Source organism: Bombina bombina, chromosome 1, assembly GCF_027579735.1.
Source record: "Bombina bombina isolate aBomBom1 chromosome 1, aBomBom1.pri, whole genome shotgun sequence".
Lineage (NCBI taxonomy): Eukaryota > Metazoa > Chordata > Amphibia > Anura > Bombinatoridae > Bombina > Bombina bombina.
This window is the reverse complement of record NC_069499.1, coordinates 1,375,426,490-1,375,441,409: the sequence shown is the minus strand read 5'-3', so window position 1 is coordinate 1,375,441,409 and position 14,920 is coordinate 1,375,426,490.

Sequence of the window (14,920 nt, the reverse complement as noted above, 5' to 3'; positions counted from 1 at the left end):
GGTCAATGCGCGAATAATGTTTCTTCTGTCTGGGTGTTTGAGAATATAGGAGCGACATTGATGTAAGAAAAACCAGTTGGTGAACATATGGAGGCCACTATCTATTAAACTATCTAAGGGGGTAAAAGCTTGTTCGTTGCCTAACTGATATGTCATAATCGCCCTACAATGTGTACTGTATTTTGATTTTCCCCAGTTTTGCCCTGGGGGGAAGTCGACGTTGTCCATGAGGGGTGTGAGGGGTGAGGATCTGGACGAGCGCAGAGGGTGCTGAGTTAGTATATTTTCCCAAACATTAAAGGTTTCTTGGATTATGAAGTTATTATTCGATATTTGGAGTAAGCCTAATCTGCTCTGCCAGCAGAGGGATCCCAAGTGCTGGGCTCGCGTCATGTCATGTTCCATTTTTACCCACTTTTTGTGGCCATAATTTGTAAACCAATCAATTATGCGTTGGAGAAAAATAGCTTTCCTGTAATTTGTCAAATTTGGAACCCCCAGGCCCCCATCTTTGATAGGCATGCACATAAGGTGCCTATTAATCCTGGCTTTACGTTTATCCCAGATAAAATCTAGTATTTTATTTTGCAGGCTCGGCAGGAATTTAGGGGGTAGGGGAATTGGCAGGGTTTGCAAGAGATATAAGATCCTGGGGAGGACATTCATTCTAATCGAGTTTATTCTACCTAGCCATGATACATTTCGGGACCTCCACAATGTCATATCACAGTAATTCTCTCTCTCTATACTTCATGATTTCCACGTTTGACTGTCCCTTTAAACATAATATCACATGACCGTTATGCCTTTATAAGCCCTCCTCTCTAATTCAACTGTGCTTGGTAATTTGATTCGCATGAGGAGTGAACATAACTTTCAAGAAGCTCTCTCTATTTCATCAAGTGTTTGCTAACCTTCAATCTGCAAAGTTCTTTTCAATTACAGGACACCATTCTTTGTTCAGCAACGCTAACTGACATACAGCGTGTCTGCAGTAGTTCGGCGTCTGACGTCATCAGCACTCCGGGAGTCAGTGTCGCAGCTCCTCTCTCTTGTCGGATTCAACTCTGCTTCTCAGGACAACTTATTCGCCAGCTAGCAAAGACTCCACAAGTACACGCTGGTCATGAAGTCATGGGTATCGTACTTAACATAAAGTTATTGCCGTAGTAACGCTAATATCATATTATTCCAAAGACTGTTTAAACTAACAAATCAATCTTCTACATATACGTTACTACTGGAAAGTTTGCAAGCTTAACATCTTCTGCATATAACCTGGTTATTTCTGCATACAATATAATGCTATAACAATCCTGCTGTATCTATAAATAAGTTTGCATATGAACTATACTACCCTAAACATTCAAGTTTTGTATCTGAGTGATATGCTACATTCCATATGAAGAGATACTAACAGAGCTTCAATTACATAAAGTTGATAATATTTCACATTCTCCAAAGAGATTATCTATTATTTAGCAATTAGCTATTATATTAATTTGGAGAGTATTAGCACATACATAGTATTAAACTTTAAACACATTGTTGTGCATATCTCCTGCAACTAAAGTTAGTTGTAATTTACTTTTGACCTAAACAGGTCACCCTCAGTCAATGAGCAAAATAAGGTTCCTAGTTTAACAAGGTAACCTAGGTTTGGTGTGAGACTGAGTGGAGTAGATACAACTGGGTTCTCATTAATCATATAATAAATCCTCACATATTACCAAGCCCCTTAAACCACTTGTATCTATAATGGATGTTACTGAATTATCCAACCGTGTTGGAACCCTTTCTCAAAATATGGATATAATGATCCAGGGTCTTAGGGACCTCCAAGTTGAAAATCAGGAATTACGAAAATACATTAGGGATCATGTACCTGCTCAAACGTTACCATCACCTCTTGTTTCCCCTGAGCCACAAATATGTCCACCTGAAAGATTTTCTGGAGACAGGACTCAATTTAGAGACTTTAAAAATTCATGTACTTTACTATTTTCACTGAAACCAAGAACCTATCCTACTGAAAGGGTTAAAGTTCTAACGGTAATTTCTTATCTCACTGGTGAAGCCAAGGCATGGGCAAATGCATACTATGAGAAAGAAGATTCCATCTTAAACTCATTAGAATCATTTTTTAATGCCATGTCCTTACTATATGAAGATCATGACAAACAAGCTTCAGCAGAAAATTCGATCAGAAATTTGCGACAAGGTAGACGCCCTGTAGAAGAATATATAACTGACTTCAAAAGGTGGGCACCTGACACACAGTGGAATAACCCAGCTTTGACAAATCAATTTCGTATTGGATTAGCGGATTCTCTAAAAGATGAATTGGCACGTGTAGTTATTCCTAAGGACTTAGAAAATCTTATGACCTTGTCTATATCTATTGATCGTCGTTTGAGGGAAAGGAAGATTGAAAGAGGGTCATCAGAATTATCTACCAAGAAATCCTATAGCTCTCATTCAGTTTCCACTGTCCGATCAACTGATGAGCCTATGGAGATAGGCTTTGTCAAAGGTCCTCTTAAACCGGAAGAAAAGGCCAGATGAAGACAACATAATCTTTGTTTATATTGTGCTGCTAAAGATCACGGAGTAAAGGAGTGTCCAATTCTGTTAAAATAAAAAAAGGGTAAGCAAGAGATAGCTCATTTAAATGAGACTGTTATAAAAAACTCATCTCACTTTACTCTTTCTGTTTGTCTACAGTGGGATCAACATCAACTTAAAGCCCAGGTGGTAATCGATTCAGGAGCAACTAATAATTTCATTCATTCTTCTTTTGTTGAAAATCACAAGATTCCTATAATTAAAAAATTAATTGCATTACCTATTCGAGTCGTTGATGGTTCTTTTATCAATTCAGGTCCTGTTACCCATCATACAGTTCCATTATCATTAGCATTTTCATCAGGTCACTCTGAATTGTGTACCTTCGAGGTTATTCATTCTCCTTTATACCCCATAATTCTAGGACTCTCATGGCTAAAGAAACATCAACCAACCATCTCATGGAATAGTGGTTCTATTTCCTTTGACTCACCATATTGTAAAACACACTGTACACAAACACAAACTCTATTACAGGTTGATATGACAAATATACCTACAGAGTACTCAGATTTTAATGATGTTTTTGATAAGGTTGAGGCTCAATCTCTACCTCCTCACAGACCTTACGACTGTCCTATCGATTTAAAACCAAACAGTAAAATTCCTTATGGTCGTATATATCCACTCTCTGAACCTGAACTGCTTCATCTCAAAGGATATCTTGAGGAAAATCTAAAAAAAGGTTTTATTCGGCCTTATACATCTTCAGCTGGTGCCGGAATCTTTTTCGTGAAGAATAAAGATGACAGTCTCAGGCCTATAATTGACTATAGACAACTGAACAACTGTACAATAAAAAATAGATATCCTTTACCTCTTATTCCAGAACTCATAGAGAGGTTACAGGGTGCTACCATTTTCACCAAACTGGATTTAAGAGGTGCATATAATTTAATTAGAATTTGCAAAGGCGATGAATGGTTAACTGCCTTTCGTACAAGGTATGGTCTCTACGAGTATTGTGTTATGCCTTTTGGTTTGTGCAATGCACCTGCAACTTTTCAGTTTTTTATTAATGATGTTTTCAAAGATTTACTCGACACATACATTGTCATTTATTTGGACGATATTCTCATCTATTCAAATTCCAAAGAGGATCACATACAACATGTCAGAACAGTTCTTTCAAGATTAAGACAGAACAACTTATATGCTAAGGCAGAAAAATGTATATTCAATTCTGATTCTATTTCTTTCCTGGGGTATCATATTTCACCAAAAGGAATATCCATGGAGGACATCAAAGTACAAGCTATCACTAACTGGCCTATTCCAAAAAATAAGAAAGAGCTCCAGAGGTTCTTAGGATTCTCAAATTTTTATAGAAAATTTATTAAAGGTTTCTCTACTATCGCAAAACCTCTCACACTACTCACCCGAAAGAACCACAAATACCACTGGAACCAACAGGCAGATGACTCTTTCAATGCTCTCAAACATAGTTTCATTACCGCTCCAATCCTACAATTCCCAGATCCATCAAAACAATATACATTAGAAGTAGATGCATCCGAATTTGCAATTGGAGCCATTCTGTCTCAAAGAGATTCTTCTACCAACATGCTTCATCCTGTCGCATATTATTCTCGGGTTATGAATTCTGCCGAAATTAATTACCCAATTGGGGAAAAAGAACTTCTAGCCATCAAGGCTGCATTTGAATTTTGGAGACATCTACTAGAAGGGGCAAGATTTCCAATCATCATATTTACAGATCATCGTAATCTACAATATCTAAAAACTAATAAAAGTCTTTCTTCCAGACAAGTCAGATGGAGTTTATTCTTTACTAGATTTGATTTTCTAATCACTTATCGTCCAGGAGTAAGAAATACAAAGGCAGATGCTCTATCTAGATATCCAACTCCATTAACTGAGAGTTCTGAACTAAACTCAATAATACCACCAGAAAAATTAATCGGCCTCTTAGTGGGGAAAACATCTATTTTCAAAGAACAACAACAGAATGATCCATTGATTAATGATTCCAGGATTCATAAAGGTAATGATGGATTTTTCTACCATGGTCATGCACTGTATGTTCCAGAATCTCTTAGGAATGACATTTTAGCTATGGCACATGATATTCCACTTTCAGGACACCCTGGTTTCAAGAAAACTCTTCATTTAATTCAAAGGGATTTCTGGTGGCCACATATGATTCAGTCTGTTAAACAATACATACAAGGGTGTGCTGTATGTACCAAATGTAAATCTCAAAGAATTCACCCTTATGGTTTACTTCTATCTCTTCCAATCGCTGACAGACCTTGGCAAGATATTGCCCTAGACTTCATTGTCGATCTACCTCCCTCTTCTAACAACACAGTCATTCTGGTTGTTGTGGATCTCTTTTCAAAAATGGCACATTTTATACCTATTCACACTTTACCAACAGCTTCAGAAACAGCTGAATTGTTCATCAAACATATTGTCAGATTGCATGGGTTACCTAATTCTATTACGACTGACAGGGGTACACAATTTACCTCTCGATTTTGGACACAACTCTGTTCTAGTTTGCATATTGATCGCCGTTTGAGTTCAGCTTACCATCCTCAAACAAACGGTCAGACCGAAAGGACTAATCAGAGTTTAGAGCAATATCTAAGATGCTACTGTACATTTCAACAAGACAACTGGTCTTCTCTTCTACCTACTGCTGAATTCTCCTACAATAACACCATTAATTCATCTACCAATACAACTCCATTTTTCATTAACTATGGGTTTCATCCCTCTTATCATCTTCTTCAAAGATCAGAAAGTTCTTGTCCTTTGGTAAATGACACAGTGAATACGATTGCTGAAGGATTCATTCAACTAAAACAGATTTTACTACAATCTCAAGAAAAGCAAAAACGTTATTATGACTTAAGGAGGACGAAACCTCCTGACTATAAGGTGGGAGATCTAGTTTGGCTTTCTTCTAAACACTTGAAGCTTCACATTCCCAGTAAAAAGCTTGGTTCTCTGTTTATTGGTCCTTACAAAGTTATTAGGATTGTTAATGCTAATGCTGTCACTTTACAACTACCAAATTCTTTTAAGATACATCCAACATTTCATGTATCCCTTTTGAAACCTTATGTTCCAGTCAGAGATCAAGTCTTGACAACTCAAGTTCCGACACTCATTGAGGATGAAGTTTCATACGAAGTTGAATCCATTCTAGATTCTAGATTCTATAAGAATTCTCTACAGTATTTAGTCCGGTGGAAAAATTATACATCTGAAGAGGATTCTTGGGAACCATCCACTAACTTATCAGCCCCTAGATTGGTATCTCTATTTCATCGCAGACATCCAGACCGTCCCAAACCCTGATCTGCAGAGCAGATCGTTAAGGGGGGTGTCCTGTCATATCACAGTAATTCTCTCTCTCTATACTTCATGATTTCCACGTTTGACTGTCCCTTTAAACATAATATCACATGACCGCTATGCCTTTATAAGCCCTCCTCTCTAATTCAACTGTGCTTGGTAATTTGATTCGCATGAGGAGTGAACATAACTTTCAAGAAGCTCTCTCTATTTCATCAAGTGTTTGCTAACCTTCAATCTGCAAAGTTCTTTTCAATTACAGGACACCATTCTTTGTTCAGCAACGCTAACTGACATACAGCGTGTCTGCAGTAGTTCGGCGTCTGACGTCATCAGCACTCCGGGAGTCAGTGTCGCAGCTCCTCTCTCTTGTCGGATTCAACTCTGCTTCTCAGGACAACTTATTCGCCAGCTAGCAAAGACTCCACAAGTACACGCTGGTCATGAAGTCATGGGTATCGTACTTAACATAAAGTTATTGCCGTAGTAACGCTAATATCATATTATTCCAAAGACTGTTTAAACTAACAAATCAATCTTCTACATATACGTTACTACTGGAAAGTGCTTAACATCTTCTGCATATAACCTGGTTATTTCTGCATACAATATAATGCTATAACAATCCTGCTGTATCTATAAATAAGTTTGCATATGAACTATACTACCCTAAACATTCAAGTTTTGTATCTGAGTGATATGCTACATTCCATATGAAGAGATACTAACAGAGCTTCAATTACATAAAGTTGATAATATTTCACATTCTCCAAAGAGATTATCTATTATTTAGCAATTAGCTATTATATTAATTTGGAGAGTATTAGCACATACATAGTATTAAACTTTAAACACATTGTTGTGCATATCTCCTGCAACTAAAGTTAGTTGTAATTTACTTTTGACCTAAACAGGTCACCCTCAGTCAATGAGCAAAATAAGGTTCCTAGTTTAACAAGGTAACCTAGGTTTGGTGTGAGACTGAGTGGAGTAGATACAACTGGGTTCTCATTAATCATATAATAAATCCTCACACACAATGACATGTCTGCTACTAATGCATTTTGGAGGGGTAAATAGTTGGCTTGGAACAGGTCTCGGGTGTTTGGAGTTAGGTTTATTCCTAAGTATTTCAGGGACACAGGTTGGATGCGGAGAGGGCATATTTGGGGGATCTGGGATGTTATAGTGTTTGTACAGTGCACTAGTATGAGTTCTGACTTTGACGTGTTTATTAAATAGTTAGAGACCCCCAAAAACGCCTCCAATTCGGCCATTAGGGGGGGTATAGAGCTAAGTGGGTCTGTTAGAGAAAAGAGGATGTCGTCCGCGTATAATAAAATTTTATGATTGGTATCTTGTATTTGCAGCCCATGTATGTCTGTGTTAGTGCGCACAGCGGTAGCAAGAGCCTCCGCCACACACGCGAATAGGAGTGGCGACAGTGGGCACCCCTGTCGGGTGCCGTTTGTTATTGGGAAAGGACCTGGTTATTTCTGCATACAATATAATGCTATAACAATCCTGCTGTATCTATAAATAAGTTTGCATATGAACTATACTACCCTAAACATTCAAGTTTTGTATCTGAGTGATATGCTACATTCCATATGAAGAGATACTAACAGAGCTTCAATTACATAAAGTTGATAATATTTCACATTCTCCAAAGAGATTATCTATTATTTAGCAATTAGCTATTATATTAATTTGGAGAGTATTAGCACATACATAGTATTAAACTTTAAACACATTGTTGTGCATATCTCCTGCAACTAAAGTTAGTTGTAATTTACTTTTGACCTAAACAGGTCACCCTCAGTCAATGAGCAAAATAAGGTTCCTAGTTTAACAAGGTAACCTAGGTTTGGTGTGAGACTGAGTGGAGTAGATACAACTGGGTTCTCATTAATCATATAATAAATCCTCACACACAATGACATGTCCGCTACTAATGCATTTTGGAGGGGTAAATAGTTGGCTTGGAACAGGTCTCGGGTGTTTGGAGTTAGGTTTATTCCTAAGTATTTCAGGGACACAGGTTGGATGCGGAGAGGGCATATTTGGGGGATCTGGGATGTTATAGTGTTTGTACAGTGCACTAGTATGAGTTCTGACTTTGACGTGTTTATTAAATAGTTAGAGACCCCCAAAAACGCCTCCAATTCGGCCATTAGGGGGGGTATAGAGCTAAGTGGGTCTGTTAGAGAAAAGAGGATGTCGTCCGCGTATAATAAAATTTTGTGATTGGTATCTTGTATTTGCAGCCCATGTATGTCTGTGTTAGTGCGCACAGCGGTAGCAAGAGCCTCCGCCACACACGCGAATAGGAGGGGCGACAGTGGGCACCCCTGTCGGGTGCCGTTTGTTATTGGGAAAGGATGTGAGGCTATTCCATTAACTCTTACTTTGGCGGAAGGGGAAGTGTATAGGGCCATTATCTTCGAGATGAAGGAGTCTCCTAATCTATATTTATGTAGTATTTCCCGGAGGAAGTGCCAGCAGACGTGGTCGAAGGCTTTTTCCGCGTCCGCCGACACCACCACGAGAGGGGTTTGTGTTAGGTGGGCCTTCGACCACGTCTCTGCATTGGTCTGTATGTTGAGGGATGATCTTCGTTGAGAGTGACATCTGCTGGGTGTGGAGGATTGAAGGACACCTGTAGAGCTTCCGACAGTGGCCTGAGATCTTGTTCAGACCTGTAGGTGAAGGTGCGACCCTCGGACATGACTTGAAGACAGAAGGGGAATCCCCACCTGTACTTTATGTTCTTTTCTTGGAGGGTTCTTGTGATGAATCGGATGTCCTTTTGTTTTTGGATAGTTGTAGGACTCAAGTCAAGATAGATTTGTATATCATTGTCCCTGAAGCGTATAGATTGGGAGGATCTCACAGCTTTCCATATTCTTTCTTTATCTGTGAACCTAAGGAATCTCAGAATGACATCCCTGGGGGGTGCATTTTGTGCTGGAGGAGGGCGAAGTGCCCTATGAGCTCTGTCAAGTTCCATGGCCTCTGCCTGTGGGTCATTTTGTATAGATCTAAACAGATCTTGTATGTATCCATGAAGATTTGCTGCTGATACCGCTTCTGGTACGCCTCTGATCCTCAAATTATTTTGGCGACCTCTGTTATCGAGGTCTTCTATTTTGTCTTGTAGGGTATCAATCTGAGAATCGTGAACATTGGCTTGCGTTGTTATGCTGTCAAATAAGGTGTTTAGAGATTCCTGGCCTTCCTCAACATATTCGAGTCTGTTCCCAATTTCATTTATATCTTTCCTCATGTTGGCAATTTCTGTGGTAATTATGGATTTTAGGGCCTCAAAATCTGCCTTAGTAGGCAGGTTGGCTATATCTGATTTTAAATATAAGTTTATAAAGAGCAGCGCCAGGTATTATTCCCCAAAGCTCCCTCACAAGTAATTTTCCCTATAATTACCGTTAGATAATACACAATAACAAAAAATCAATAGTAGTTTGGGAGCGCTAAAAGCTAAATGAGAAAATTCTGGAAACTGATATATTTTATCAAAAATATATTTATTAAAATAATATAAAACATGTATATAACATTTAGAATAGATTGTGGGACGTCTCCCTTTGTAGTTTAAGAACAAGTAAAATTTATTGCATCAAAAGAACACTTTTGTATATTTCTCTAAAAGATTCCACCTAGGTTTTTCTTTTTCACCTTAAATCGATTATCTTTTAATTTTCACCTTAATTCTGATACTAAGTAGTCGTAAGAAATTTCTCAGATATTATATCGTTTCCTACTTTTGTATTGTTACTTTGTATCAGATGGAAACAATTTACATTTCATAGTCCAATAGATTGTTATTTCAGTTGTTATCTTTTTGTAGCAATGTCTTTTGGTGTATAATGTATAAACAGAGTTGTCTGTACTTAGTAAAAGTTTGATATTTTTTGATGGGGCTTACCGGTTCTTCTGACACGTCTGTGTCTGATGGTATCTCGGTCTCTCTTACCGGTTTTTCTTTTGTGTCTCTCCTCCCTGTATACTGTAGGTATCTCCGATATCGAGAATAGAAACCTAGACCACGCTCCTGCGTGTATGGGTTTCCTTCTCTGCCGGTTTGTAGCGAGTTTGGCCTCTATGTTCAGGATCTCGTTTTTTCCCCCGGCTGCTTCTTGATACAGGTGTGCACGTCTCAGCGTGTAGAGGTAATCTTGGACTTGTAATACAAACGGCCGTTTGTTTTTTGAACTTTCTTTTCCTCTACTTTCTTCGATAGAAAATATAATAATAAAGAACTATGTTGTTGCATTTCATCCTGCTCCTGCAGCTGTTTACAAAATCAGGAGAACTGATTTTGTAAACAGCTGCAGGAGCAGGATGAAATGATTTTGTAAACAGCTGCAGGAGCAGGATGAAATGCAACAACATAGTTCTTTATTATTATATTTTCTATCGAAGAAAGTAGAGGAAAAGAAAGTTCAAAAAACAAACGGCCGTTTGTATTACAAGTCCAAGATTACCTCTACACGCTGAGACGTGCACACCTGTATCAAGAAGCAGCCGGGGGAAAAAACGAGATCCTGAACATAGAGGCCAAACTCGCTACAAACCGGCAGAGAAGGAAACCCATACACGCAGGAGCGTGGTCTAGGTTTCTATTCTCGATATCGGAGATACCTACAGTATACAGGGAGGAGAGACACAAAAGAAAAACCGGTAAGAGAGACCGAGATACCATCAGACACAGACGTGTCAGAAGAACCGGTAAGCCCCATCAAAAAATATCAAACTTTTACTAAGTACAGACAACTCTGTTTATACATTATACACCAAAAGACATTGCTACAAAAAGATAACAACTGAAATAACAATCTATTGGACTATGAAATGTAAATTGTTTCCATCTGATACAAAGTAACAATACAAAAGTAGGAAACGATATAATATCTGAGAAATTTCTTACGACTACTTAGTATCAGAATTAAGGTGAAAATTAAAAGATAATCGATTTAAGGTGAAAAAGAAAAACCTAGGTGGAATCTTTTAGAGAAATATACAAAAGTGTTCTTTTGATGCAATAAATTTTACTTGTTCTTAAACTACAAAGGGAGACGTCCCACAATCTATTCTAAATGTTATATACATGTTTTATATTAGTTTAATAAATATATTTTTGATAAAATATATCAGTTTCCAGAATTTTCTCATTTAGCTTTTAGCGCTCCCAAACTACTATATCTGATTTTAGCTGGTGAGCATAGTCTGATGTAATGGACACAGGAGTGGCCAGAGAGGGTGGTGGGTTGAGAACCGAAGAATTACTGTCTTCAGCCTCCTGAGGGTCATTACTTGCTGTGTGAAAAAAGCTGCTGACAGAGGCTTGTTGGGCATTTTGAGGTTTGTTTAGCTTATCTGGCTTCTGACTTCATTTGGATGCCATGTTTGCTGCACAACCCTCTCCTGTCTAAGTGTAGGGTTCCTAAACTTATGTTTTAACTTTGCTCTCTTATTGGTATATGCTTGTGACAGAGTTGTATTGTTTTATTTTCCAGCAGTTCCTTTTTATTATAGTTTTGTGTCCTTTTAGTGTTTGCTGGAAAGTCCAGATATGTAGGGGTGAGAAGAAGAGAAAAACAAACTTCTTATTAACCTGTGGGCATCAGTGTCTTAGCAGCCAATTGTGCATGACGCACTAGATAGCAAGCAAAAAGAAAAAAAAATGGAGCCCAAGATGAAATAAAAGCATGCGTGTGTTTAAATTAGCACTGTGAACATGGCAGCGTATAAGGGTTATCAGAACCCGCACATTTAAAGTTGTGCTGAAGTAACTGAGGCTCATTGATATTCTCTTAGCAGGTTGAGGAGCCTTAAATGCTTGTGCACTTTGTAAGGCTGGGCGCCATGTGTGTGTCAGTAGTGCGGGACTTACATTGAGTAGCTCAAAGTTTCTCCCGACCTCCGGTTCCACTTTTTAGTCGTGTGAGGTGTCTGGCCTGGTGAGGAAAAGCCGCAGCATGCTCGCGACAGGAGAGAAGGCTTCTGCAGAAGCGTGAGTAGCGGCTGTTGTCAGGCCGCGGGCAGCATATGTGATGTTGCTGGGTTTGCTCCGGTTCCGTCTGTGAACTCGGTATTGCCCTTTCTAGATGCGGGTGCTGGACCAGGGTGAACGCTAGTCACTGTTACCCAAATTGCTTTCCACTGTGACAATTATATTAAGGTGTCAGCTACTCTGCACACGGAGCTTCTCCTAATTGCGACCAAGCGCCATCTTGGCCAAACTCCGCTCCCCAGGGTGTATTGAATTTTTAAATGACTTTTTGTTTATTTTTTTGCATTTTCCATATTGTTCCAAATTTTTCGTAATTGGGGTTGTACACAGTGTAGAGCGAATATCACTAAAGCAATATTTAGCACTCCAATTGTAATCTAGCCCCAAGATATATTTATATTCTATGGATAATTAAGATTTTTTTTACAGTATGTATTATAATTTTTAAGATTTTTTATTAATATTTTTAAATGTTTTATATTTAATATTTCAATAACACGTTTGGAAGTTAGCAATTCCTCATGTGTGCTAACCCGACATCATGTTAGACCTAAATCACAAACCTCGATGCGCATTAAGCATATTTTACATTCATATAGAAAAAAATGTAAATTGTATCAATAAATATATATATGTGTGTGATAATGTTAAATAGCTATACCTATATCTATAGGAATATATATACAGAAATATGTGTTTACAACAAAAATGACATTGCTCTGTATGTGAAGAAAATTGGCATGTGAAATATGAGCAACTCTTGTCAAGTTAGCACACGAGCAGTAGGTGTTTACTTTCAACATATAATATGTGTGCTATCCAATGCACAAAACAAAATAACTTCCAGCAAATTTTACACTTGAGCGCACCACTTGTAATCTGGCCCACAGTGGGTAATCAAATAAATATTCATAGTGACTGCAATTTTTTCTTTGTTAATTTAATTATTTATATTAATTCATGATATATGCAATTAACAATTTAGTATAATTTTGCATAATTTTATAATTGACCTTTTATAAATGTCCAAACACTGTTAACCAATTAAGCCCTAAAGTTGAACTTGGTGTATGGCCTCCTTTTTTTTAATCCCATTTCAATCTATTAGAAAGATGGTGTTTGAATTAGTTAAACATACTAAATTACAAATATATTTTAACAGTAAAAGTTAGTTAAATATGTGATAAACCATAAGAAACATGTGTTACAAAGAGGGGCTATGGGCTTCACAGAAACAAAAGATATGTAGTCAATAGGAAAGTAAATCATGACAGACAATTGATTCACTATTGAATGTCTTTTTAATGAGTATCAATTCATGACATGGATTATCATGTTGCATAATGTTGTAATTAACAATTTTTAAACATCCAAAAACTAAGGGCCAGATTAAAAGTGGAGTGCAAAATATTGCTTCCGTGAAAGCGATATTTGCGCTCCACCTTGTAATAGCAGCACATGCCGTATTACAAGTTAGGTGCAATGCGAATGCGATATCGCGTTTGCATTACACGGAAGCATTGAGCTCATGAGATCGGGCTTCCATAGGCTTCAATGGGAGCCTCGGTCTCATGGCATGAGAACTAGCACAGCGAAGAGGGCAAGTTCCACAGCAATTTTAAATATACTATATACTGTATGTATATGAATATATATATGAATATATATTTAGATGATGTATATGCACATATTAACACATACATATATATGTATATAAGCATATACATATATATTTATACAGGGAATACACAGTTCCCATAGACAGCAATGTAAAGGCACTCCCACACCTGCCAACTTTAGCCCCTTATAAATGCCTTATGCAGTTACTTTATTAAAAAATAAAAATGCTAATATTTTAATTTTTTTTAATAAACATTAATACACTGTATTTTGGGGGTATTTGGGGCACTTTTAGAAAATTAACCAGAGATCTGATCTCTGGTTAATTTTCAGAGTGCTAATTGCTACCGCAAGCAATAACCAGCCACTTGTAATGGCTGGTTATTTATTGCATGCCAGCAAACAGGCAAATTTGCCCGTTTGTGGGCTTGTGATAAATTAGTGCTCCACTTGTAATCTAGCCCTTAATTGGAATAACAAATGAATATTCAAATGATTACAATTTAGCTCTGCATAAGTGTCATAGTTTAATAATATAATTTGTTGCAGTATTTTAAAGGCACAGTAAAGCTAAAATTCAATTTTCATGATTAAGATAGAGCATGGCATTTTAAACAACTTTCCAGTTTACTTCTGTTATAATTTGCTTTTTTCTCTTTGTATCCTTTGTTGAATAGCAAATGCTCAGCAGTGACAATCCACTACCGGGAGCTAGCTGGTTGTTGCACATTTATGACTCTTGTAATCAGATGTGATAAGCTAGCTCTCAGTAGTGCATTGTCACTGCTGAGTCTACCTAGGTCTGCTCTTCAGCAAAGGATACCAAGAGAAAAAAAGCAAATTTGATAGCACATACAAACTGGAAAGTTGTTTAAAATTCCATGTTCTATCTGAATCATGCCCTTTTAACTTTCTACTTAACAAGTGAGCATATTTGGAAAAGCCATATGAAAATCCAAGATATAACACATAAAGGAGGTCAAACTTTAATTTTGAAGTGTTCAATGCTACTGAATTAGATACATTAAAACAATAAAGGAAAAAAGTGTTTTCTGTTAAACTGGAAAACCACTGTCACTGCCCCTTGATGCAGAGAATTAGTGGAGTTAACATATTATGGACTGAAATGGCCTTGAATTTAAAAACCTCACAAAAACAGGAAACAATTCACAAAGTCCTTCTCTCTTTTAAGGGATTGGAATAGACCCCATTGTAGAAAGAGGAAATTTGTTATTATAAGAAAAGGGAATTTGGTTAAAAATAAAAGATTATAACAAGGTAGAGTATGTTATCTCTACACTACAATATCCCTTTGAT